General features: G+C 40.8%; 1 protein-coding gene across 2 annotated transcripts in view; it reads left to right on the forward strand.

Moving 5' to 3' along the window:
- The window catches only part of B3GALT1 (beta-1,3-galactosyltransferase 1), a 332,372-nt gene that overhangs the window by 216,899 nt on the left and 89,210 nt on the right, over positions 1-26,263 (forward strand). For both annotated transcript variants that reach the window (XM_084644139.1, XM_084644138.1), the window contains one exon: positions 18,529-18,633. The gene's annotated coding sequence lies outside the window, so the exon portion shown is untranslated. The remainder of the gene's footprint in view (positions 1-18,528; positions 18,634-26,263) is intronic.

Below are 26,263 nucleotides of genomic sequence, written 5' to 3' on the forward strand. Positions count from 1 at the left end.
CACAATATCAATAGAGCAAGAAATAGCTGGAAAACTGGATCTAAAAGAACTAGTGACTGAATTTTCAAAACTTAAAAGAGAGAAAAGTAATGTTTTAAGAGCACAGAGTGTTTTTTATTCAGAGTGTTTTGTAAATACAGGTTAAAGTTCATTGAAGAGTTTTCTTGTTTCTTTCTATATTGTATGTGGTGGTAATGGCAGTTAAAGCAGGATACTGTAATGGATGATTTTGGATTTGTAATAATAATTATAATTAACATTTTTAATGCATTTTTATTTGAAATCGGACTGAAATATCATCTAGCTGTCATGTACAAATCTATTCTGAAAATTTTATGTCTCTGTTTTATCTGATCTCAGAAACATTGGTTGGACAGACGGGCAAACCAAATAATTAAGCCTCTGTTAAAAAAAAAAAAAAAGCTTAAAAAACATTAGAAGGAAAAAAGGGGCAAAATGTTTCCCAGTTTACTAAAAACCTCAGCCTAGATCTGCCCTTGGGGTTTGGGGTGGGGGGCGCCAATTGCATGGCTCGCACTAGTTGCTGGTAGCTAGTCTAGGGCTGCCCCTGATGGGCAGTGGCGAAAAATGAGAGGTTTTAGAAGCTTGGAAGCAGGGACTGGTTAATTTTTGTTTTTTAAATATGTTGTATGGGCAGTTGAGCCCTTAGATGGGGGAAACGTGCTTTAGAACAAGGTTTTTCAACCTGCGGGTTGGGACCCAAAATTGGGTCACCAAAATGTTTCAAAGAGTTGCATGGCAATGCCTGTGTCTCCTGTCCCATGGGGCTGGCTGGCCTCACCTCCCTGCTCCAGGTACTGCAACCTCTGGGGTCCCACCCCCACTCAGGTCTAGCACAGCCATCATGATGGGAGTCTGGGTAAGCCAAATTTGAGTGAGTGGCACAGAAACCCCAAGAACCAGGTCACAACTGAACTCACGCAAATTTGGTTCAGTCAGAGGGCAGGACCAAACCTGAGTGGCTCTGCAACCCCGGAGGTTGCAATGACAGAGCAGAAAGTCAAGCCTAGCCAGTCCCATTGCACAGGAGCTGCAGGAGCTGCCACTGTGGAGTGAGTGCTGGGCAGAATCCAACCCCCTCCAGGGGGCTGGATCCAACCAAAACCACCCCAAGGCCTCCACACCTCCCCACCCCAGACTATTTACTGGGTCACAACAGGCTATAAATATTTACAAATGAGTCCTGAGCCCAAAAAGGTTGAGAACCCCTGCTCTAGAAGACTTGCAGAATGATCGGTTGAGTTTGGCATGTTATCACATCATGTTTTGTTTATTTAATTCGATTTTGCATTTTTGGGAGGTATAATTTTGAGGTTCTCTACAGTTGGAGTTAGTGGTGGATGACAGGGTTCAGAAGTTACATCTGGACCAATGCTGCTCAGCTGACAATTGTGTTTCCGAAAGTCTGCCCGCCCGCCCGGGCACAATATTTTACATTAACTATGATTACCTTCTACCAGAAAATGTCATTTGCTCTGCCATGATGTATAAACTTCTTTATGAAAAGGAAATATGTTCAGTGGAGATAGGGTAATGGAATTGACCTAATTAGTCTTCTGTAAAGTTAATTGTAGCACCATTACTTGTTTACTTTGGTTTTCTGGACAATGAGCATGTGGTTTGAAATAGGGCAAAGGATAAATGTATTGTATTGTAAGTATAAATTCCATGTATAATGTATAACTCATTGTAGTGATACTAAAAAGCTAATGAACTGAGAAGGTTCATTACAGATAAAAATGCTGTGTTCCCTCCTCTTAATATGGTATGAATGGACTATGTACTATGTAAACAACTACCAAATTCCATGTCTAATACACTGTCAGGCGGGAAAAGCATCAGTGATACTTTTCTTTGGTTTGCAGCTGATTTTTTTCTTTTTAAAATGAGGTGTATTGAATGTCATAGTTTCAGGACAACTGCAGCTATATTCCCCTTCTATGGTCCATCAACGACACCCACTTTGGGCTTCCGGTTCCTGAGCCATCACTTCTGATGGAAGGAGACCTGTACCGCACTCCCTCCTGACCAGGGATTTTTAAGTCTGTACAGCTCCCTCCATTACACTGTGATATTTTTAGCAAGCCAATCTGCCTAAAGGGAAGCACCTGAGCCTTTGGAGAGAAAGCAAAGCAATGACCAGTATTGCCTGAAGGTATAATATACCACTCAATTCTGTCTAAGCAAGCACATTCATTCTTAAGGTAAAAGCATTATGGAGAAAACATATTAAAACAATTCATGCTATAAAGCTCATGGGAAGTCACCCACAACTTCAAGCTAAGGCTCTGGTACATTTTAGTCCTTGAAAACCCACAGCTGGATTTCCCCCATCATTACAAGTTCATCCATTTCAGACCCAGAAGCAGAGCAAAGGGCCCGAGTCAGTTTAAGCTTGGGCCATTAACTAAAAGTCCTTTCTCTGGCTGTTCGTCTCTGAAGAACACAGATTGAATCAGAATTTGTGATTTTCCCTAGCAGGTAGTACCTCTCTGGATGTGTTCTAACCTAAGTGATTTGCCTTACCCATCCCTGTGACAGTCTACCCCTACGTTCACCCCTTTTATAGGACTATTACATATCTTGTACAAAGTATGCCTTGTGAGGTATCATTGAAAACTCAATTTACTGATCATTATTGTCCTGATAAAATACATTTGGTAACATTGTATGTAAAATAATAAGATTTTACTGTATGTTACTAAAATATATTCCAAATCTGGAGAGCAGTCACAAACTGGTTCTTCAAAGACAAAAGGCTAGCCGGTGTCCCAGCCAGGTGGCAACACGATCAAATGGACCATCACCTGGTTAAGTGGCCATTCTTTGGCAGGAAGAAGAATGTGGGTGAAAATCTACATCTTGACAAAGGAACAGCTGTGGGTTCCCATCCACACAGATGTTCTGTCCCCTGAACCTCAGCTGGAGATGGTTCCCAAAGAGGAGAAAAAACACATATAAAGAAAGAGCGAACACCCCAAATCATCTCTCCCTTCATCTCTACTCATGACATCAACAACATCTGAAGAAAAAAGGAAATATTATGGGGGTGGGGAGGGATCCTGACTGAGAGGAATTCAGCTATAATATGCCGTGAGAGACCCCATTGCTTTGAATTCACTTAGCATGTTAAGATAGGCATTAGTTGTGTTTGACTTTTATGCCTCATTACCTGTAATCACTTAAAATCTTTCTGTAATTAATAAATTTGTTTTATTGTTTTATCTAAACCAGTGTGCTTTGGCTGAAGTGTTTGGGAAAATCCATTTCGGATAACAAGATCGGTGTGTATCATTTTCTGTTAATTAAATGACAGACTTTCTATGAGCTCATATTGTCCAGGAGGGTGCTGGACAGTACAAGACACACATTTCTGGGGGAAAGTCTGGGACTGGGAATATGCTGGTATTACTCTACAGTGTAATTCAAGAGTGGCTGGCTATGCACTGATACTGTATAACTGGGAGTAATTTACATGCTGGAGGCTGTGTATGAGTAGACCAGGAGTGGTAGCTCTCATTGCAAAGCAATGTAAAAGACATCCAAGGGTGGAGAATTGATGGGATACAGCTGTTCATCAGTCCAGATTGTACCTTGGGTAATGTCACAGTCCCCTACTCTTTTCACTTCCTGGAAGAGCTGTGGTAACCCTCCCTCTGTGAAAGTCATACGATCTCTGGCCCACGATACATAAACCATTCATACACTTAATACAATATAGTCTCCCAAACAGGAGCAGCAGAAGCTGCCTCAAAGTGTGTGTGTTGGGGGGGGAGACTCGCCTGTCCCTGAACTGTGGCCCATCCCCCCCTCCCCCGCCCTCCAACCCCTTCCCCCCACTCGTTCCTCTCCCTGCCATAGCTCACCCTCACAGCTGTGTGATGGGACCATGGCTCCCTGGCCCTCCCTGTTCCAGCACCTCTGCTCCCAAAGATATTGCAGGAACTTGCCTTATCTGTCACATTGAGATAAACAATGAACTTTGAGTCTTCAAAAACTCCCCACTCATTTTAATTAGCTCTCTAGATTTCCTTTAATGAAGATTTAAGTACTCTCTTTTTAATCATAACAGTGTGGCTTGTTCTTGTTCTCAACAGAATTGTAATGATTTATGAATTAAAATTCAGTAGCAGGGCGAATATTGTTGTTTGTATCTTTTAATTAGTTTGGACTTTCAAAAAGTCTTTGGTACAATGTCATATGGCAGCAAAATAGCTCTTGGACTGGACATGAGTGAAGTAAGAACTAGTTTTAAAACAGCATGTCAAGAGCACTTCAAATAAGGGCTATTTTATGTGATGGAGATGAACTGAAAGTAGTAACTTAAAGAATTAGTAGTGCTCTACCTGTCTTTTCATTAAAAACAATAAGCTACAGCAATGGATTCTTGTTTTGGTTGAACATAGAGCAAGCAGTGAACAAAATTACATACATAATACAAAACTCATGAAATAATAACAACACAAGTGCAAAATGACTAACTGAAGCAGACACTTTATGAGGTGAACTTGTCTCTAAATTCAGTATGTACAGGCAATAGAAAGAAAATGGGAATACATGAAAAAAGAAGAAATTGTAGACTAGACATGCAAAAAAGTTTTTAATGAGACAGTAAAATATTATGATAAGCCTTTCTTTAAAATATACTCAGCCTTGGTCACTGCAGTATAAAAAAAAAGATTAAAAAGTTACTGAGACGTGGAACAGCATAATTGGAATTCAAACAGTGATAAAGCTAAAACAATGTGTAGAGCCCACTGAAAATGTCACCACAGTAGGCCCAGTCCTGAAACCCTTAGTCTGGGCCCAATCTTACAAACCCCATGTGAATAACTCTTAGTCATAAACCTAGTCCCTTTGACTTCAGTAAGTCTATTCATGTGAGTATGGCCTGCAAGATCAGGCTGCCTCTCCTTATTGGGGGTAAACTTCCACTAAAATCAGTGGGAATTTTATCTGAGTAAATGTAACATTCTTGCCAAACTCATGTCAAGTCCCCCACTAATAGTAGCTAGTTTATAAGGAGGAGCACAACAGCCTACCGCTGCTGCCAGTTAAAGGGGCTACCTTTTTAGCTCAAGTGGCAGCACTGTTTTGGTAGTCAGGAGCCCTACTGACAACACGGTAGGGATCTTCATGAGGACTGCTGGACTGGAAGGTGAGTCCACTCTCAAGTCTACTACCCTCTCTCTGACAATATTTTAAAAGAAAAATGTGTTTGGTGGTTCTCTCTGGTTTGAAGTGGTTTGTAATAGTGAGAGTCATTCCTCAAAAGATTCAGGGTGTGGAATTTGATAAGAATTTATAAGTTCAGGTGCACACAAAGCTCATCTGAGCTACACAAACAGCTTGCACTTACAGAATGGGGCTGCAATTTGAAATCCTCTAGGAATAATATTTCTCCTGAGTGACACAAATTTCACTTCCAGTCCCAGCAGAAACACCCTGAGAACAAATTTTCATGCAGAAAGCACTCCTGTGAATATTTCAGAACTGCAAAGCAGGTTTGGTTCTAAAAATGAATGTAAGTTTCAGACAAAGTGGGGTGGCTTTTGGTTCTTACTCACTTGGCTTGCCAGTCCCTAACTTTAAATAGCATAGATATGATAGTTCTTTCCGACTCCTTCAGTTTGCCTGGAAATATTTTTTACAAATTCTATTGAAGTGTCCTGGTTTGTTGCAGTATATGGCACAACTGATCGTAGCTCTTTGTAGAGCCAGTGCATAAGGCTCCTAGAACAAATGCCATGAGCACAAAAAAAAAGTTACATGTTAGGCATAGCTCTCTGTAATGGTAAGTCTTGAGCTTTCTGAATACTTGGACTCTTATATACAAGCATGTGGGAATTAAAAAAAAATGGCAAAGGCTGAGGGAGAGCAGGAGCAAAAAGCGGTGGGAGGATGGGATGAAGAGAAGAGCAAACAAACCAGAGCATGAAAAATAATAGCAAGGGAATCATAGAATCATAGAATATCAGGGTTGGAAGGGACCCCAGAAGGTCATCTAGTCCAACCCCCTGCTCAAAGCAGGACCAATTCCCAGTTAAATCATCCCAGCCAGGGCTTTGTCAAGCCTGACCTTAAAAACCTCTAAGGAAGGAGATTCTACCACCTCCCTAGGTAACGCATTCCAGTGTTTCACCACCCTCTTAGTGAAAAAGTTTTTCCTAATATCCAATCTAAACCTCCCCCACTGCAACTTGAGACCATTACTCCTCGTTCTGTCATCTGCTACCATTGAGAACAGTCTAGAGCCATCCTCTTTGGAACCCCCTTTCAGGTAGTTGAAAGCAGCTATCAAATCCCCCCTCATTCTTCTCTTCTGCAGGCTAAACAATCCCAGCTCCCTCAGCCTCTCCTCATAACTCATGTGTTCCAGTCCCCTAATCATTTTTGTTGCCCTTCGCTGGACTCTCTCCAATTTATCCACATCCTTCTTGAAGTGTGGGGCCCAAAACTGGACACAGTACTCCAGATGAGGCCTCACCAATGTCGAATAGAGGGGAACGATCACGTCCCTCGATCTGCTCGCTATACCCCTACTTATACATCCCAAAATGCCATTGGCCTTCTTGGCAACAAGGGCACACTGCTGACTCATATCCAGCTTCTCGTCCACTGTCACCCCTAGGTCCTTTTCTGCAGAACTGCTGCCTAGCCATTCAGTCCCTAGTCTGTAGCTGTGCATTGGGTTCTTCCGTCCTAAGTGCAGGACCCTGCACTTATCCTTATTGAACCTCATCAGATTCCTTTTGGCCCAATCTTCCAATTGGTCTAGGTCCTTCTGTATCCTATCCCTCCCCTCCAGCGTATCTACCACTCCTCCCAGTTTAGTATCATCCGCAAATTTGCTGAGAGTGCAATCCACACCATCCTCCAGATCATTTATGAAGATATTGAATAAAACCGGCCCCAGGACCGACCCTTGGGGCACTCCACTTGATACCGGCTGCCAACTAGACATGGAGCCATTGATCACTACCCGTTGAGCCCGACAATTTAGCCAGCTTTCTACCCACCTTATAGTGCATTCATCCAGCCCATACTTCCTTAACTTGCTGACAAGAATACTATGGGAGACCGTGTCAAAAGCTTTGCTAAAGTCAAGAAACAATACATCCACTGCTTTCCCTTCATCCACAGAACCAGTAATCTCATCATAAAAGGCGATTAGATTAGTCAGGCATGACCTTCCCTTGGTGAATCCATGCTGGCTGTTCCTGATCACTTTCCTCTCATGCAAGTGCTTCAGGATTGATTCTTTGAGGACCTGCTCCATGATTTTTCCAGGGACTGAGGTGAGGCTGACTGGCCTGTAGTTCCCAGGATCTTCCTTCTTCCCTTTTTTAAAGATTGGCACTACATTAGCCTTTTTCCAGTCATCCGGGACTTCCCCGGTTCGCCACGAGTTTTCAAAGATAATGGCCAGTGGCTCTGCAATCACAGCCGCCAATTCCTTCAGCACTCTCGGATGCAACTCGTCCGGCCCCATGGACTTGTGCACGTCCAGCTTTTCTAAATAGTCCCTAACCGCCTCTATCTCCACAGAGGGCTGGCCATCTCTTCCGCATTTTGTGATGCCCAGCGCAGCAGTCTGGGAGCTGACCTTGTTAGTGAAAACAGAGGCAAAAAAAGCATTGAGTACATTAGCTTTTTCCACATCCTCTGTCACTAGGTTGCCTCCCTCATTCAGTAAGGGGCCCACACATTCCTTGGCTTTCTTCTTGTTGCCAACATACCTGAAGAAACCCTTCTTGTTACTCTTGACATCTCTGGCTAGCTGCAGCTCCAGGTGCGATTTGGCCCTCCTGATAACATTCCTACATGCCCGAGCAATATTTTTATACTCTTCCCTGGTCATATGTCCAACCTTCCACTTCTTGTAAGCTTCTTTTTTATGTTTAAGATCCGCTAGGATTTCACCATTAAGCCAAGCTGGTCGCCTGCCATATTTACTATTCTTTCGACTCATCGGGATGGTTTGTCCCTGTAACCTCAACAGGGATTCCTTGAAATACAGCCAGCTCTCCTGGACTCCTTTCCCCTTCAAGTTAGTCCCCCAGGGGATCCTGGCCATCCGTTCCCTGAAGGAGTCGAAGTCTGCTTTCCTGAAGTCCAGGGTCCGTATCCTGCTGCTTACCTTTCTTCCCTGCGTCAGGATCCTGAACTCAACCAACTCATGGTCACTGCCTCCCAGATTCCCATCCACTTTTGCTTCCCCCACTAATTCTACCCGGTTTGTGAGCAGCAGGTCAAGAAAAGCACCCCCCCTAGTTGGCTCCTCTAGCACTTGCGCCAGGAAATTGTCCCCTACGCTTTCCAAAAACTTCCTGGATTGTCTATGCACCGCTGTATTGCTCTCCCAGCAGATATCAGGAAAATTAAAGTCACCCATGAGAATCAGGGCATGCGATCTAGTAGCTTCCGTGAGCTGCCGGAAGAAAGCCTCATCCACCTCATCCCCCTGGTCCGGTGGTCTATAGCAGACTCCCACCACTACATCACTCTTGTAGCTGAAAAGAGAGAACGTTGGGGCCAGGGGGAGAGAGCTGAGAGGGAATCGATGGCCAACATCAGTTAGAAAGAAGCACAAGTGGGAGTGGGGAGGGGGAAGGGAATGAATAAGAGGTAGAGAAGGGGAAGAGCAGGAAAGAGTAGTAAGGAAAGCAAGAGGGAGATAAATTGTGAGGATAATTAGAAGACAAAAGGTGCCAGATCAAGGAGGTGGAAGGGAAAGTAAGATCTGGTTTTTAGAGTCTCATTTTTCTTCTAAGAATAAACCTGCCTCAGCAGCATTTGTGGTAAAGCAGTATATAATTCACTGGGAAGTATGGCAGGCTTTTACAGGTAAAATCATCTCCTTTAGGGAGCGTAGGATGGCTGTAGGCAAAAAAAAAAAAAAAAAGCATGAGAGACTTCTTTACTGTTAATATCTTAAAAAGTCATTATTTGCCCAGATTAATTTTACTTTTCTTTCTTGACCACCAAGTAAGCCATTTTCTTCAGGTTTTTTTCCTGACAGGAATTGCATGAAAATGGGGTCCTACTCTGGATCAGGCAATGTTTACTAATGTTTACTACACAAGGTATTTTTACAGGTGTCTTTTAGCACCTAGAATTTTGAACTCCTGCCACTGAATTTCTCTCCTTCGAAAAGACTGCAGTATGTAATAAGACCTTCAGAACACTGCAGAAGGAGAAAGCGGTGAAGTTTGGGGAAATGATTTTGAATACTTCAGTTCATTTTTTTAGCAGGTTTGAGCATTAATGACGACTGACTTCCCTAATGATGATCAGGTAGCATGAGGAGTATATGAGACAGACTTTGGCCTGTGTCTAGTAAATGCACTTTCTGCTAAAAAATATAGGCAGGTACAAAATATCCAATTCTGAATGTAGAACAGCCATTCTACATTAGTTTCTTCTATCCCAGTGACATCCTGAACACAGGTTCTGTAAGGAGACCCCATCTTGCATTACTGAGTGTTCTGCAGAATGGCTGCCAAGTTACTCCTGCCTAATAACAGCAGTATAGCAAAAGAGGGGAATGCAAAACTAAGTGCCTCATCAGAAAATGGCTTACTTGGTGGTTGAGAAAGAAAAGTAAAATTAATCTGGGCAAATAATGACTTTTTAAAATATTGACAGTAAAGAAGTCTCTCATGATTTTTTTTTTTTTGCCTACAGCCATTCTACGCTCCCTATAGGAGATGAGATCCAAGCTTATCTGTAAAAGCCTGCCATACTTCCCAGTGAATTATCTACTGCCTTACCACAAATGCTGCTGAGGAAGGTTTATTCTTAGAAGAAAAATGAGACTCTGAAAACCAGATCTTATTTTCCCTTCCACCTCCTTGATCTGGCACCTTTTGTCTTCTAATTATCCTCACAATTTATCTCTCTCTTGCTTTCCTTACTACTCTTTCCTGCTCTTCCCCTTCTCTACCTCTTATTCATTCCCTTCCCCCTCCCCACTCCCACTTGTGCTTCTTTCTAACTGATGTTGGCCATTGATTCCCTCTCAGCTCTCTCCCCCTGGCCCCAGCGTTCTCTCCTTTCAACTACTCCCTTGCTATTATTTTTCATGCTCTGGTTTGTTTGCTCTTCTCTTCATCCCATCCTCCCACCGCTTTTTGTTCCAGCTTTCCCTCAGCCTTTGCCAACTGATCTAAACTGCTTTTAGACATGGCTTTAAAATGTTAAATCCTGCCTCAGGCCTATACACTTCCTTTCTTCCTAGGGAAAAGGATATAATTTCAATAAGAAGAATCAGTGCTAGCAGGAGAAGCAGCTATCCAGGGCCTTTTTTATTTCAATTTATTTAAGATTTTTAAATAGCATTTAAAAATAACTTAGAGCAGTAGGGGGACATCTTTCAAGAGACCAAGAATGATGGCATCAAGAGCCCCAGTTAAACAGTGTTTTGTGTCTCGTTATCTAGAGTTTGCCCATGAATTTTCAAGGCAGAATCCCAGTGTAACCACTAATCCCAACAGTGAAGTTAAGGAGAAACAAATTCAGAACTATCTAGTTGGAAACATTTTCACACACAAAGATGTTAATGAAAGGAAAAGTAAACATGTTATTTAAGGAGCATGCAGTGGCATTGTGATAGAAAGGAGTACAGAAGAGGGAACATACACCCTTACCCAAGTACAGTATCTCATATTCCAATGTTACCTTAATGTGACAGTCTTTTAGTTTGTTGCCTCTCTGCCTGCCCACTAACAAGGTGGTGGTAAGAATTCAGCACATCCACAATGCACCTGTGACGAGTCTCTCTTGGCTAGTAGTACCATAAATACAGATGTGAAAACTGGGTTGGGTTTTCCCCGGAGTATATCCAATTACTCTGTCAAAATTTGCTGGTTTTTTATAATATTGTATATCCGTAAGGTGGAAATTGGTACAGAATTAACCCCTTGAAAAGGGTTGTCATAATCCCAAAGAAACAGAGACCTCTATCAGCATGAGCCTAGTGTTTCTCATTTCACGTAAGGAATGGAAGGGGTTGCTTTTACTTTAAAATAAAAAAAGGAAAAAAGAAAAATATTTTATTACTCAGAGAACATTTAGGAAAACAAATGACAAAAATAAACTCTATAATCAACTTTGCTGAAAATAATGGCCCGTAGCCCAGACCTTTGGGAAATCAATTTGGGATCTTTATGCATCCTGTTCCAGTGCCAAGAAGAACAACTTCTGTGCCTTGAGCCAAAAGAATCAGTGCCTTCTCCCAGGTATGGCCAAATACTCTGATATATGCATTCCCTATTTTGCCATGGTAACCTGTGCCATCTAAGAGACGGACAACAGGCTATAGTGATTCTGATCACACCACATTGGCCCAGATGTCCTCCATGAGGTCTGAAAACCAAGATGTCTGTGACTGCTCCATGAACATTATGATCTACTCCAGATCTTCTATCACAGGGCCATCTGTTCTATCACAACCCAGCATCTCTGAACCTAACTGCCTGGTTATTGAGGTGTCACATTTAATAATAATAATAAAAATTATAATAAAAACATGAGGATACTCCAGTCACTCATTCTGAATCCCACTGAAGTCCAGAAAGCTTCTCACCAATTTTCAGTATATAATATGCAGAAGATTTGATTTATGGTACACATCAAGAGGGTACAACAGGATTAAACACTGTTAAATTGCTTCTAAAATTCTTACAAGCAAGCCTGTCTCTGAGGCTACAGTACAACTCACTCAGATCTTAAGCATTGGTTACATGCACAGTTCTGGTAGCTGAGGGTCAACTTATCTGATCCCATCACGCACACATGCAAAGCAAAATAATAATAATAATAATCCTGAAAGCTACCTTCCACTCTAAACAGACCTCCTCCTATTCACAGGGTAGCTCGTGAAATCTTTCCTAATATTCAGTGCACTCTTGAATCCATTTTTCAGACCCCTTTCAGAAGTGTCACTATATTTCCTAACAATTAAGGTCATCTTTCAAGCGGCCATAACACCACGTGCATGAAGGGTGTCAGAATTGGGAGCCTTCTCTGTCCTCCCTCAAAATTGTGTTTCTTCCATAAAGGGTGCTACTATGGACAGATCTTTCATTCATCTCTTAAGATCATTTCCTTCTTCCACCAATCCCAGGAAATATTTCTCCTCTCTTTTGCCAAAACCAGCCTGTCTGAAAGAAAAGATTTGGCACATCTTAGATGTCCAGAAAGCAATTAAGATGTATAGTTAAAAGGACAAAGGCCTTTAGTAAAATGTCTGCCTTGTTCATTCTAATACACAACAGGACAGAAAGCTTGCAGGCGGTTATCTCCCCCATTCAAGATTAAAGCCCGTTCCATGAAGGCGATGGCAGCTTCATGGGCCGATAGGTCCAGTGTACCATATACATGGTTTTGTGGGGCATCTCTGCATATGTTCACTACATTCTATCAGACAGACTTCCTCAGGAGGTTTTTCAAACCATAGCTCATCTTTAGCCCACCCAACAATTGATAATGGGGGGGGGGGCATGCACTGCTACAAAAATCCCATTGCTACTGAATTTATGGATGCATCCCCCACAGTCAGAATGAGAACATTTATCTCACTTATCCAGAAATTTTCATTCTGGGTAGGGGGATGGGTCCATAAATTTGTCTCACCCTGAACTTTTACCTCTTTCTTCCAGAAGGTGATGGCTCTTTAGTGTATCATTGGCTTTTCCCTTTTTAGGGAGAGCTGATGGACAACTGTGTTCTTACATTTAATCAATGACCCTTAGGTTTAACCCAGTTTACATGTTTTTGTCAGGTTGGACAATTCTTCTTGTTGGGCAGATTTGCTGCTATTGTTATTGCATGAAAAAGAGTGTTTAGTCAGATACAAGTTATCAGCTTTGGAAGAGACTCTCTGGAGAGGCCGTTCAGTGGGAGGAGTTATCTGGACAGTCAGCCCAGCCAATCAAAACATCTGCCTCCTATAGCATGGAGACTAAGCACCACTACTGAATGTATAGACTGAGCCCCTGAAGTCAGAACTCCACATTCTTGGTACTGGTTGGTACTAGGCCAACACAGAGACCCCACATATTCTTAGTACTGGTTGGTACTAGGCCAACACAGAGACCCCACTTTTAGCACGTGTGTAATATGGAGGATCCCCAGGGCCCATCCATGAAGCTGTCTTGCAAGGCACAAACGATGAAGAGGGTTGTTAAGGCGGGAGGCAGTTTTTAATACACAAGGACATAAAACATGCAAATGACATCTGTATTTTTTGTTTCCTTGCTTGTTCTTCACACATGAATTATTCCTCTAGAATATATAATGTACGGAGAATAAAATGCACTTGCTTCAATCTGCCCCCTATAAAGTAACAAGCTGGCAAAATTAAGTTGAAATTGGAGCTCAGAAGGACTAGCTGGTGAGGCTTAGACCATGTGAAACACATTGGGAGACTGAGGAAAACAAGGGGCAGAAATAGCAGAGGCAATGTCAACTTCCTTGACTAAAGTAGTTTGTCCATTCTTTGCTAGTCAAATTTGCAGCAAGGGAGCCTTATTGGTTCCACAGCTGCTCGTGGATACTCAAAGAACAGCAGAGGTCAGGTATACTCATTGGCCAGGAGATTGTGATTTTTTTCCCCTTAGTTGCGGGTTTAGCCTGTATCCTTGCTCTTGTCAGCTTCTCTTCGATTACAGCACTGTACTCCCTGTGACGGCAGATCTGAAGTCAACTTGAGAACTTCATCGAGTGAGGAATGTAGGGGCCACATTCTTAGTGATGTTCCTGAAGGAAGCAAGTAACTCCTACATTCTCTAAACTGCACTGGTTTCCAGCGTCTTAAAAAATGCAGTAAGTTTCACGTGGCTGAATTTTGACTACCTTAGAGATTTCCCTTTTTTCTGTGTTAAGATGCTGCAGTCAAGAGTAGCCATGGCACTTCAGCTAACAACTTTCAGTTTATAATAGGAGAGGGTTGGCAATAGGGCATTTCACTGAAGAGTTCTCATTTCTACAATGTTTTCTCTCTCTCTGTCCATCAAAGCCCAAGTTTTATGACCATCAAGTCAGTTTTTAAAAAAATAATCCATTTGTTAAACACTCTCATGGGAGAAGAGGGATTAAGTGGATTGATTTGTGAGTCTTAATTGGGGCTGGAGGACTTAATTATGGATATAGATAAAATATCTAAACAAAGTTGTGTATCACCTAGAGTTATTATAGATAACTGTATGTAAAATACATCAATCACGACACAGATGCGCGTACACACACACACGTGTTTTGGTAGACAATTCTGAAAAAGAGAAGATTATTTCATAGTATTTTTGGCATGATAATGCCAGTGTAAAAACCAAAGTTTCATAAAGAGGCATCTTTAAATATGAAGGCTCTGTTTAATAGCAGAGCCTCATGTGGAATTGTACAAGAAAAGCAGTGATGTTTGTCAGTTACTTTAGAGCCATTATTAGAACAGATCAAAGAAGTCTATCTGAATCTTTTTCCTTTTGACATAAAACACCTCCTCTACAGTTTGAAGAGCTCAAAATAGTTTAGAACTTCTCTAGTTACAGAATTCATAGTAAAAAAAATGTCCGATGAAAGACAGAGAGAAGCCAAGACTATTCTTAAAGAACAGTATATGTGCCTAAGATTAGACACAGGCCTAGGCAGAGACAGACAGTACCTTCTTCATGACTACATGTGAAGTTAGATTTACTGCCACAATGTAACTTTGCATTGCCTCATCCCTGCTTTGGAGCCAGTCATAATGTGGCTGGGGAGTACAGACCCATCTCTTTTACAGTGCCACAATAAGTACTATCTACCTGAAAGTGGGTAGGGTGAGTGCTGGGCCCTGGCAGTACTGGCTGGGCACATAGAGAGAAGCATATTGCATCGCTCCAAGGATGGAGTAGCTATCATAGTAGGATGTAATACTTGGCAGCCCCTCGGAGGAATTTTGGCAAGATCAACCCAAATTCCTCCCACGGCTCCCATTGCTTCATGGCCCTTTCAGGAACTTCCTCCAGCACACTTAAGTGTATCAGTCTATCCTTTAGAGACTGAAACAATTGGATTTTGCACTGCTATTAGATTCACTCTTATAGTTAGAAAAGGTACTTCTGCTTGGAGATGTTCCTGACTTTATATTCTGCCAGGTTTCCCTGTAGAACTCCTGGGTTGAGGGGTTTATCTATTAAGGCAAATCTGATTAGTGGCCATTACTTCTGATAGAAATTTAAGACTGTCTGCCAGTGCCAGGGTTGGGGATTTTTTTTTTTTTTTTTTTTTTGCTTCCAGAAGTGCAGTAGTAAATTCTTGTCCCGATTTCATTCTCAAAGCAATTCTGTGGTTTCAAAAGGATTAGGTTATAATTCCTTTCCTTTATCTTTAAACTACAAAAATTGGAAAGACTTCATTACTGTTTGGACACCGGTTAGATTATTAACTGTCTGCATTGGGCAGATGGTTTTAAGAAAGCTGGATAGTGTGTTTCCCCATCTTATGAGATATATGGTATTTCATATCTTTTTATTCCAGATACAGAAAGGGGAATGGCTAAGGTTTAGGTGGGCTAAATATAGTATGGAGACAAAAGGTGCTAAGAAAAGCTGAAGCAGAAGAGCTTAGTAGTCATTGTGCCTGAGGTATGGCAGCCCCTTTAGCCAAAAATGTGGATTAATATGGTAAAAATTCATAAAAACAGTTCACATTACCTAACTCTATAAACTCAAAGCTGTTTCTGAGCATGATTCAGCAATGCAATATAGAAAGCAAGTCTTAGCTTACAAAAGTTTTCTTCTTGAAGACAACATGGGACAATGATCTATGCTCTAGTTCAATCATAAAACTAAAACAAGTAATTTTCCCCTCTCGCTTTGCCCTACCTCCATACTGCTGGGTTCATCCTACTCTTATAGAAGAATATCCCTTTAGTATTTTCCTCCTCTCAAAACAGCTCCTTTTGAAGATACTTGGGGGGAGGGATAGCTCAGTGGTTTGAGCATTGGCCTGCTAAACCCAGGGTTGTGAGTTCAATCCTTGAGGGGGCCATTTAGGGATCTGGGGCAAAAATTGGGTGCTTTGAGCAGGGGGTTGGACTAGATGACCTTCTGAGGCCCCTTCCAACCTTGAGATTCTATGATTCTACTTGAGAGCACGATGGAGCACTAAGAACACCACCAAACCAACAAAAAGTTACTTGAAAGGAAGGGGACGTTCTTAAAGGGCTTGTCTACAGTGATAAATTACATTGTGTTCTATCGCAATCATGAGGAATCCTGGTAACTAATACAATGTTAAATGCGCAGGGTACACCAGGGATAGGGCAAGTTCCCCGGCAGGCCAGGATGATTGTTTACCTGCTGGATCCGCAGGTTCGGCTGATCGCAGCTCCTACTGGCCGTGGTTTGCTGCTCCAGGCCAATGGGGGCTGCGGGAAACAGCAGCCAGCACATCTCTCGGCCCGCACCACTTCCTGCAGCCCCCATTGACCTTGAGCGGTGAACCATGGCCAGTGGGAGCTGCAATTGGCTGAACCTGTGGATGTGGCAGGTAAACAAACCGGCCCGGCCCTCTAGGGGGCTTACCCTGACATGTCATATGCCAAAGGTTGCTGATCCCTGGTGTACACAAAGTTAGCATCATGCCCTCCAGTGATGGTAAACCACAACCAGCTGACATGATGTTAAACACAATACTCAGAGTAGACAGGGACTGAGTGTTTAACATCATGAAAGTTACTATGACTTCTCAGGGTTGTGTTCTAATACAGTATAATTTCTGGGCAAACACAAGCCAGAACTGACTTCTTCAAATGAAAGCAAGATGCATCATAGGGCCAACTTTGAGTACAGTTGTTGTGGTGATTATGCCAGTGGCAAACCTGGCACACAGAATAAAGGTTTTTCATTTAAATCAGGTAATCCTGCCCTTTCCTCACTGAATGCCCTCACTGTTGATCCTAGGTTACTGGATAAGGTACTAATTAAAAATATTTTCTTCAAGGTAGTTTTTCTGCACATGACATGCCACTTTATATTAGCTCCTATTGTGCCTGCTTAGTGCACCACATAAGATCCTTTAAGACAGATGCTCTCAAAACAGTGTATCGGGGTTACACATTGTTTGCACTGAAGTGGCTACTCTGGATATAGATAGGGTTGATATAAAGGGTCCTTTGGTAGCTTCTACCTGGGTTCCATGTTTTTGTGAGTTTAGCAAAAACCTTGCTATTTAAATTAGTGGAAGGTTTTGTTAACAATTATTCATTATTATTTTGAAGGATTAAGAAAAAGAAGTCAATTTTTGTTTCAAAATGCTTATAGAAAAACTTTAAAAGGGAAATCAAGGATAAACCCTGTATGACATAGAAAGATCACAGAATTCATTCTAAAAGTTATATACCAAACCTTTTTCAGACAGTTTTTCTCCTATGATGAGTGTTCAACTTATGATACTTCTCATTGGCCAAAAATATGAGACATCACGTAAGCAATTTGGTTACGTGTAAAATATTGTATGCAGAGCTATGTTTTTGCCTCATTGCACAAATGTTTTTAACATTACGACATTTAAATAATTTTTTGCTCTTTACAAACTGTAATCAGTGTCAGTCCAAGTAATTTCTAGATGTACTAAAACAGTCTAGCAGTGAAATTGAGTTGATGATCCCAGTTCCAATTTCTAAGGGACTGGAGTTCATAAAAAACAACAGACTAGCACTTACCAGAGGGGCCAAAGACTGAGTAGGATTGGAGTCTGAAACTGACCTTTGAACTATAGGGTTTGGTCTTCTTCAAACAACTCAGGGTTAAGCATGTTGGTGGAGCAACAAACTATACCTGCTTGTGCCATGCAGTGTAAATGATCTGTAGACATGTATGGTGAGATTCTGCAATGTGCTTTTAAGCCATATTTACACACTCCTGATCTTGAGCTGCTTCAGGAGCTAGAGAGGCTTCCACTGTTATTTAGACAGTCCTGGGAACCCGTCTAAGAACATGTCTGCACAAACACTTATTGAGCAGCAAGCTGGGGTGTAAATCTGCAGTGCACAGTGTGCTGCAGCACTAAGTGTCCTTGGGGACCTTCAGCTGACTACTAAAAGTTCCCTAACGTGCACTAACTTACTGCGGTTTCAGATATTTGCCAACCTTGCTAACATTTTCAATAAACTGAAAGAAAATTGGTTCATGCAAGTTAACACACAGGTATTGAACATGGTTATTGTAGTCTACTTTTCTTTCCTTTTCTTTTGTTGTTGTTGTTGTTACCCATCTGTCCTTCTTTTACTCCCATCTGTTTCTTTCACTCAGTGTGCTGGAATCTTGTTTCATGACATGGAGTCTAAGCTCTTAATGTAGCACAGTATATGTTACCCAACTGAAAATGCTTTCTGAGAATAAATCATTGTCCTTGTATTCTGTAGGAAGCAACAAACATTGATTTTGTGGTTAATGTGTATGAGAAATCTTTCTTTCAACAGAACAAATATTGTAACTGTCAATAAATGCACTCTAATTTCAGATTATGCACTTCAGAATAATACCATAAAGGATCATCATTTTAATCAGCTATTGACTACAGTTTGGGGACCTTACATAGATTCCACGCGTTGCTGCTTTTTATATGGTAAGTACTATATAATGCCTTAAACTGTTTTCAAGTCTTTAAAGTTTGTACAACAGCATGTCAGAGTTGCAACACTGTGCTTATTCGATACCAAATGTTCCTTTAAACCACCAAGAAGGGAAACTGGTTTCATTCCTTGGTTTGGTTTAATAGCTTCTCTGCATGACAGATGATTTGTGATCCTGGAGGTCAACATAGTGAAGCGTAAAAATAGTTATTTGGGGCAGTTTGAATGGTGTTATATTTTCCCCAACAAGGACTGACACTTTTATAAAAGAATTACAGGATATTTGACAGCTACCAGTAACAGATTTTTAAGTAATAGCTCATAGTTTTATGCAATGTGGTGAAAAAATTCATAGGAATGTAAAAAAAAAATCAACTAGTTTTATTATTTTAAAATGCTTTAAAGTGTATATTAATTCTTTCCAAAAGGGGGAAAAAATAGTACCACATTTCCCATAATCTCTGTGTCAGTCTCTTTTCGATGAATATGGCATTTTAAATTCATTCACCCTGATAATGCTTCATTGTATATGTTAATCCTTCACTAATAATATCAGAGGAACATCTTTGGTTTATGTCTGTAGTAGAACTCTCAGCTGATAAGGAACATAGAATCATAATTGAAATTACAAACAAAGTATCAATTTGAAAGAGTATATCATTAAGTTATTTAACTTTGCTGCTAGGGTGATATTCAGACAGAAGTGAGAAGTCACGTTAGGAAATCCTATTTCTTCCAGTACAAGATAATTTAATACAAAAATCAAATAATTCAGTAATGCATTCTCCTGTGTGATTCTTGGCAATTGAAAGTTATACATTGTCTACCCCTTCAACAAATAAAAGAAGCTTTTATGTTGTAAAGAGTTAAAAATATGCACTGAGTATTTAACGGGGAAAGTAAAACACTTTCCAAGATGAAAAATGGAAACAAAGCCCAGTAATAGTACATATTGTAGAAGTTTCATGTTAAAAAAAAAATCTATAATTGTGATGTAGACTACTTGAAAAAATGAGTAAATGCATAAAGGTTAGAAGAATTACTACACTTAAATACACAAGCCATTTCCCCATTTTATGACAAGAGTTTAGAGTACTTAAAAATGAAAGTAAATGGAAAATAGCTGATATTAATCATACAAAAGAAATTTAAAGCATATCGCTTTTACAGCCATTAAGAGACCAGTTCATAAAAGCTTTAAACACCATTTGCGTAAGTTTTCCATATAGCATTTCAAATAGCATTTAGACAGGAAAGCAATTGTTTGAGTAAAAGAACATGTTTTTGCAATTTGTGAGCTCTTTTTCCCTGTTCACAATTAATTTCCACTGTAAAAAGAGTTCAAAACCAACAAAAAGGATATCTTTGAGAGGGAAAAGTTTTAAAGAGGGGGGTTCTGTATTAGTAAGCTAACTTTGCTAGATGGATTCATTAAGCAAAAATCTAGATAATGTATATATAATAAGAGTGACTCAGTATGAACCATTTGGTATTCAAACCAGCTCACTTGGGTTCTGCTTCCTTTGTAATGAAAGTTTAGCCACCAATTAACTTAACTGAGAGCAGGACTGGGCCTTTGATGGACCCGTGCCTCCAGTGTTTTTCCCCACATTTGCATGGTATCAATATTCATAGCCATATTCAGTGGGGTTACACAGGGTAACTGAGTAAAGAATACAGTCTTCCAATGGAAAGTCAGAGCTCATTTATACAGGTGAGAGCAACAGTGACCCACAGCTACAGCCCCTGAACTCAATCCTTTATTTACTCATGATCAGGACCATGAATATTTGTGATCCCATGGCCGCATAGTCCACCCCTTCCCTGGAATTAGAGCTCCAATCTAAAAGCTCATTTAATTTTCTTCTAGCCCTAATGGTTGCAAAAACCACAGAAATAAATGTAGCCCAAGGTAAATGGGAGTGTTTAGATGCCAACAGTACAGCTGAAAACTTCAACCCAATATGTGTACCCCACAATCACAAAGTGGCTCCCATACACCCCAGGTCCCAACCCTGCTCAACTGTCCACTACCAGCTGATCACTTCAGAGGTCAGACTGGGGAAAATCCTGTTGTCCAGAAGGACAAGTAGAAGTGCTCTCTGGGCAAGTAAGATGTTCAGCTTTCAGATCCTCCACATAAGGACAATAGATAGGCTAGGGATGGTTTGACTGATATCTGGGACAGCAACTGTGAGCTGCCAGTCACAAGGGAGGGTGGTCAGAGGGGCTGAGATGGAGTAAAGGAGGGATAGGGTAAGCCCCCTGGCAGGCCAGGCCAGTTGTTTACCTGATGCATCCTCAGGTTCTGCCGATCGCAGCTTCCACTGGCTGTGGTTCACCGTTCCAGGCCAATGGGGGTGGCGGCCAGCACATCCCTTGGCCCACGCCACTTCCCACAGCCCCTATTGGCCTGAAGTGGCAAACAGCAGCCACTGGGAGCTGCAATTGGCTGAACCGGCGGACACGGCAGGTAAACAAACCATCCCGGCCCGCCAGGGGACTTACTCTGGCGGGCCGCGTGCCAAAGGTTGTGGATCCCTGGAGTAAAGCAAAGAGAACTGAACTGACTCAGGAATAGGGGAAGGAGGAGGATCTGGATGGAGCAACAGAACTGAGCCAGAAAGTGCCATGCTGGAACTCTCAGCAGCTAAAGACAATCCTGGCCCTTATTTCTGAACACTTATCTCTTGAGATGGTAGATAGGAAGGGTTAAACATCAGAGGCAAGCGTGCCCAAGAATCCAATCTGTATAATTGCAACTGCCTTTGAGCATACTGATGTCAGATACATTAGGCTACAGCACCTACCCACCATTCACATGGTTTTAATGCTGCAACTCCACACAGTAGCCTAGTGATGAAGAGAAATGGCTTATTATGTCAGTGAACAAATTGACAATCCGTTAGGGCACTTTGCACAGGTACTGTATCAGGAGGGCTCTCTCCTTTCCCTAAATCAGTAGTTGCCTCTAAATACCAGAAAACAGCAAAAAGCAATCAAAGTGCTCTTAATCCCCCAGCCTCCTGCCTTTCAGGTTTTTGTTTTTGTTCTGTAGCACTGCAGGGTAGAATGAGGGTTTTCCATTGTGAAAATAACCAAAACAAGTTGACACATACTCATATACAGTAAAGCACAATCCAGGATTTGATACACAGCCCAAATGAACATGCCTTCACCCTGGTAGGCTATTCCCTATTGCCTCGAAAGGACAGAACATTTGTGAACATAGTTATAGTGACCAGTCAATAGCAGCAGCCGGCAGCACTAGTGGAGACTAGACTTGTGCTGTTCAGATTCCTATTTCAAACCAGACAGATATTACTCAGAATATTATTTAGGGGATTCAAATGTTTTCTTGAATTAAAAATAAATAAACGACAGACTTCTAGTTTTGACTCAGTCTCAGACTGATGGGGGCAGTGGTATTTTAATTTACCATAAGGTGAGAATAAAACTAGTCTTATGTGATTAAGTGGGAGAGTCAGACCTTATAAAAAAGAACCCTGGCACAATAGTTGTAAGCAAACACACACAGAAAACAAAGAAATGCCTTTAAACAGTTACAACAGCAACTATTTCATTTTCATCTAGTTGAAAGAATGATGAAAATTAGGACAATGACATCTTCATGAACAACCAAACTGGAAAAATTAGCTTCCCAGGGACAATTGGTCAGAATTCCCTTCCCTCCCCCTCTACGCCTTCTATGGTGCAGCTACACATTGTTAATGCAAAAAATCTGCACCATATTGATAACTGAAAATGCAGACACTGAAAAATAAATGGAATTTAATATCAAAACAGCATGGCCTATTGCAATGAGTGTTTTGTATTTCATATTGAATTCAGCCAAACCCCGCACTTCTTAGTTTAAATGCAGGTTGCTGTAAATTTCCAGTCTGCCACACAGTCGACTGGAATTTGCCTCAGAATTTAGGTTCAGTTTGCTGCAGAGTAACCTAAGTGGAGGAGAAGAGAGCCCTGAAGGATGGTAGGAAATAAAGTTACTACTCTAGGATAACAATACAAGTAAGGGGCACGGGGAGACATCACACCTGGGCCTAATCCTCAGTTGGTGTAAATTAGTGTAGTGCCCTAAACTTCAGTGAAGCTACCCTTCTTTACACTTCCCTAGGATCTGGCCCATTATTTGAACTCACTGGATTGTACTGAAGCATCTACATGCAGGTCACACCCCCTCTGCTACATCACACTCACTTTCCCCTCTACTTGTCTCTCTGCAGAGATATTCAGTAAACACTGTGTGCTGACACTAGTGCTTTGGCTCTCTGAGCTGCTTTCAGGACCAGAGACCAATCATTGATTGATGATGCACCAGCCAGATTAGAATCCATCTCACTCTCTTATAGCTGCATTGGCTCTGCAGAACTACATAGAGGGAAAAATAGTACAAAATATTGGTCGTTCAGCAGACATGACTCTGAATGGACACAGGGAGCAGATTTGTTGGAGTAAAAGATGCCCCTATTCAGTCACTTTTCAGAGTACAACCACAGTTCAAGAACAAAAGTAATTATAGAAAATGTGTGGAGGGTGGTGATACTAGAAACAAAAAGATGTAAGTCAGCCAAATAAGAGTCATAAGCAAAAGTAAACTCTCAGCAGGTTTACAACAAATGCTCAGACACCAAGCGCAGTGGCTGTGAACTCTTCAGCAGCCATAAACAGCTAACTGCTGACTTTTTCTCTCAGGATGTTGCACTAAAACAGATACCCATTTTCTATTTCTCTCTCTTTATTCTTTGCCTGCCCGCTTTATCCTTCCTTTGGATCACTCAAACATATTTATTTTAATCAGAACTAAAATAGCAGTGTCTCTCTCTGTTGCTTCTGTGCGGCCGTTTGTTTTTTCTTCTGTTATTTACAAAAAATCAAATGCACTTTGCATTGAAGAAGGAAAACCAGATGAGTATCCATGTTTTAAATAGCAGTCAAGGATTTCACAACCATGTAACTTTAATACAGTGTAATAGGAGAGAGGGTTTAAAAATAAAGAAAGCACTGTGACCAGACAAGGTTTTATATTAGATGATCATAATGGTCCCTTCTGGCCACAAAATCTATTAATCTTCCAGTTCTGTCCCCATTTCACCCAAAGTAATACCTTTTTAATTAGCCTCTCTTTTAAGAGATTATTTAAATAGTTCTGTAACCTGTATAACTATTCTTGCTAATTTTTTGTATTCTGATTGCCAACAAGATGACTGAGGCAGGAGCAGCTCTCTCTTATTTTGCTTTAGTTTGAACTCCTTCCAAAGAGACACAAGTCAAACAAACACACACAAATTCACTCTTATACCAGAATGACATAGCCAGTTGTCTCACAACAAGATAAACAAGGTTTTAATTCATACCGGAGGTTGTACCCAATTTTTTTTCCATGTACACAAGATCATAAAAACCTATTATTCTATATATTTCAATACTGCAAATGATAGGCCCAGTCCTATAGTCCCTACTCAGGCAAAATTCCCATTGATTTCAAGATGAGACCTGATACATACAAAGATTCTACTTTATCTTTAAAAAAAAAATACATCCATGTGTGTCAAGGTTCCTTCCCCACTCTGAACTCTAGGATACAGATGGAGGGACCTGCATGAAAACCTCCTAAGCTTACTTTTACCAGCCTAGGTTAAAACTTCCCCAAGGTACAAACTATTTTACCTTTTGCCCTTGTACTTTATCGCTGCCACCACCAAACATCTAACAGGTATATAACTGGGAAAGAGCCCGTTTGGAAACGTCTTTCTCCCAAAAATCCTCCCAAACCTTACACCCCCTTTCCTGGAGAAGGTTCGATAAAAATCCTCACCAATTTGCATAGGTGAACACATACCCAAACCCTTGGATCTTAAGAACAATGAAAAAAATCAGATTCTTAAAAGAAGAATTTTAATAGAAGAAAAAATAAAAGAATCACCTCTGTAAAATCAGGATGGTAAATACCTTATAGGGTAATTAGATTCAAAACATAGAGAATCCCTCTAGGCAAAACCTTAAGTTACAAAAATACACAAAAACAGGAATATCCATTCCATTCAGCACAGCTTATTTTCTCAACCATTTAAAGAAAACAGAATCTAACGCATATCTAGCTAGATTACTTACTAAGTTCTAAGACTCCATTGCTGTTCTGTCCCCGGCAAAAGCATCACACAGACAGACAGCCTTTGTTTCTCCCCCCCCCTCCAGCTTTTGAAAGTATCTTGTCTCCTCATTGGTCATTTTGGTCAGGTTATCCTAGCTTCTTAATCCTTTACAGGTGAAAGGGTTTTTCCTCTGGCCAGGAGGGATTTTTAAAGATGTTTACCCTTCCCTTTATATTTATGACAATGTGTAATAAAAAAGCTTACGTGGTGTCAAAATCCATGAAAATCAATAGTCTTCATATGAACCTATTAGTCTGCTGTTCAAACTTCTTCACAAAATCAAGAGTACCTAATCAGAACTGTTTGAGTAAAAGTGCACTATAAAAATATATTCAGGCCTTTGAATATATTCAGCTAGTGTGATTGTTGTACTAGTTTAGAACAAATGTCCTAAATGAAATTCAACCTGGGTAGCTTGAAAGACTGGTTCATAAGAACATTAGGGACATAAGCTAAGGTTCATTAAAGGATGCATTGTTTTACATTAAGAATGAAGTACAGAAATAATCAATAATGTATTTTTATGTGTGATTAGTAAAGTGGAAAACAATTATTTTTATGACAGAATTTTTCTTAAACCAGTATGAATAAGAAATATATAACATATCAAAGTAACTTGGGTCATATGCAAAGATTAGGGCCTTTTTTTTTTTTTTTACAGAGAATTGTTTGATTAATAGAAAAGCTAGACTGAAGTGAGACTATGTGTCAGAGAGAGAGAGAGAGAGAGAGATGGCAGCGGTCTTCTGCTGCCATCAATTTATTGTTCCTTCAGGAGAAAAAGTGATTCACAAAAAGGAATTCAACTACTAAGTGAAAATATACTAGGAAAAAAGGAGCTAGGAATGAGAAATTGCTTTACAAAAGTGACTGCAAAAACCCCTCAAAACAACCTCAGACATATTGCAGCCAAACTGATTGATGACAGATAATACAACTCTGAACTTTATTGGATCACGGAGACTTGTATCTTAAGAAAAAGAGCAAACAGCATTTTGAGCACCCAGCCAAAACAAAACAAAAAACAAACAAAAAAATCAATGTTGATTTTTACCTGGTATCATTGAATTAAGGGGATATTCACAGTTATTCATTAAAAGTGAGATTTGTTCCTCACCTCAGCCATGACTGAAGTGTGTAATCCAGCCGCAGTCTATGGACAGCATACATAGAGAGCATATCCACAACCCCTTGGTAGCCATTTGTCTAGAGTGCCTTGACTGGTGTTAGAAGCCCCAAGACCTGCACACCCTGTATAGCCAGTGAATCCATGTAATCATGCATCAAGTGACCACCCTTTAAACACTCCCCCCACAGAACTGTTAAGGCACAGCACTATGATATGTTGCCATGGGATGTGGTTGAAGTCTGAGAATTTATTTTACCATGGGGTTCCAAATTCCACCTTGTTCATATGTCTCCAAATCCTTCAAAATCTGATCAATAT

This window comes from Lepidochelys olivacea (assembly GCF_965140295.1).
Source record: "Lepidochelys olivacea isolate rLepOli2 genome assembly, chromosome: 11".
Taxonomy (NCBI): domain Eukaryota; kingdom Metazoa; phylum Chordata; order Testudines; family Cheloniidae; genus Lepidochelys; species Lepidochelys olivacea.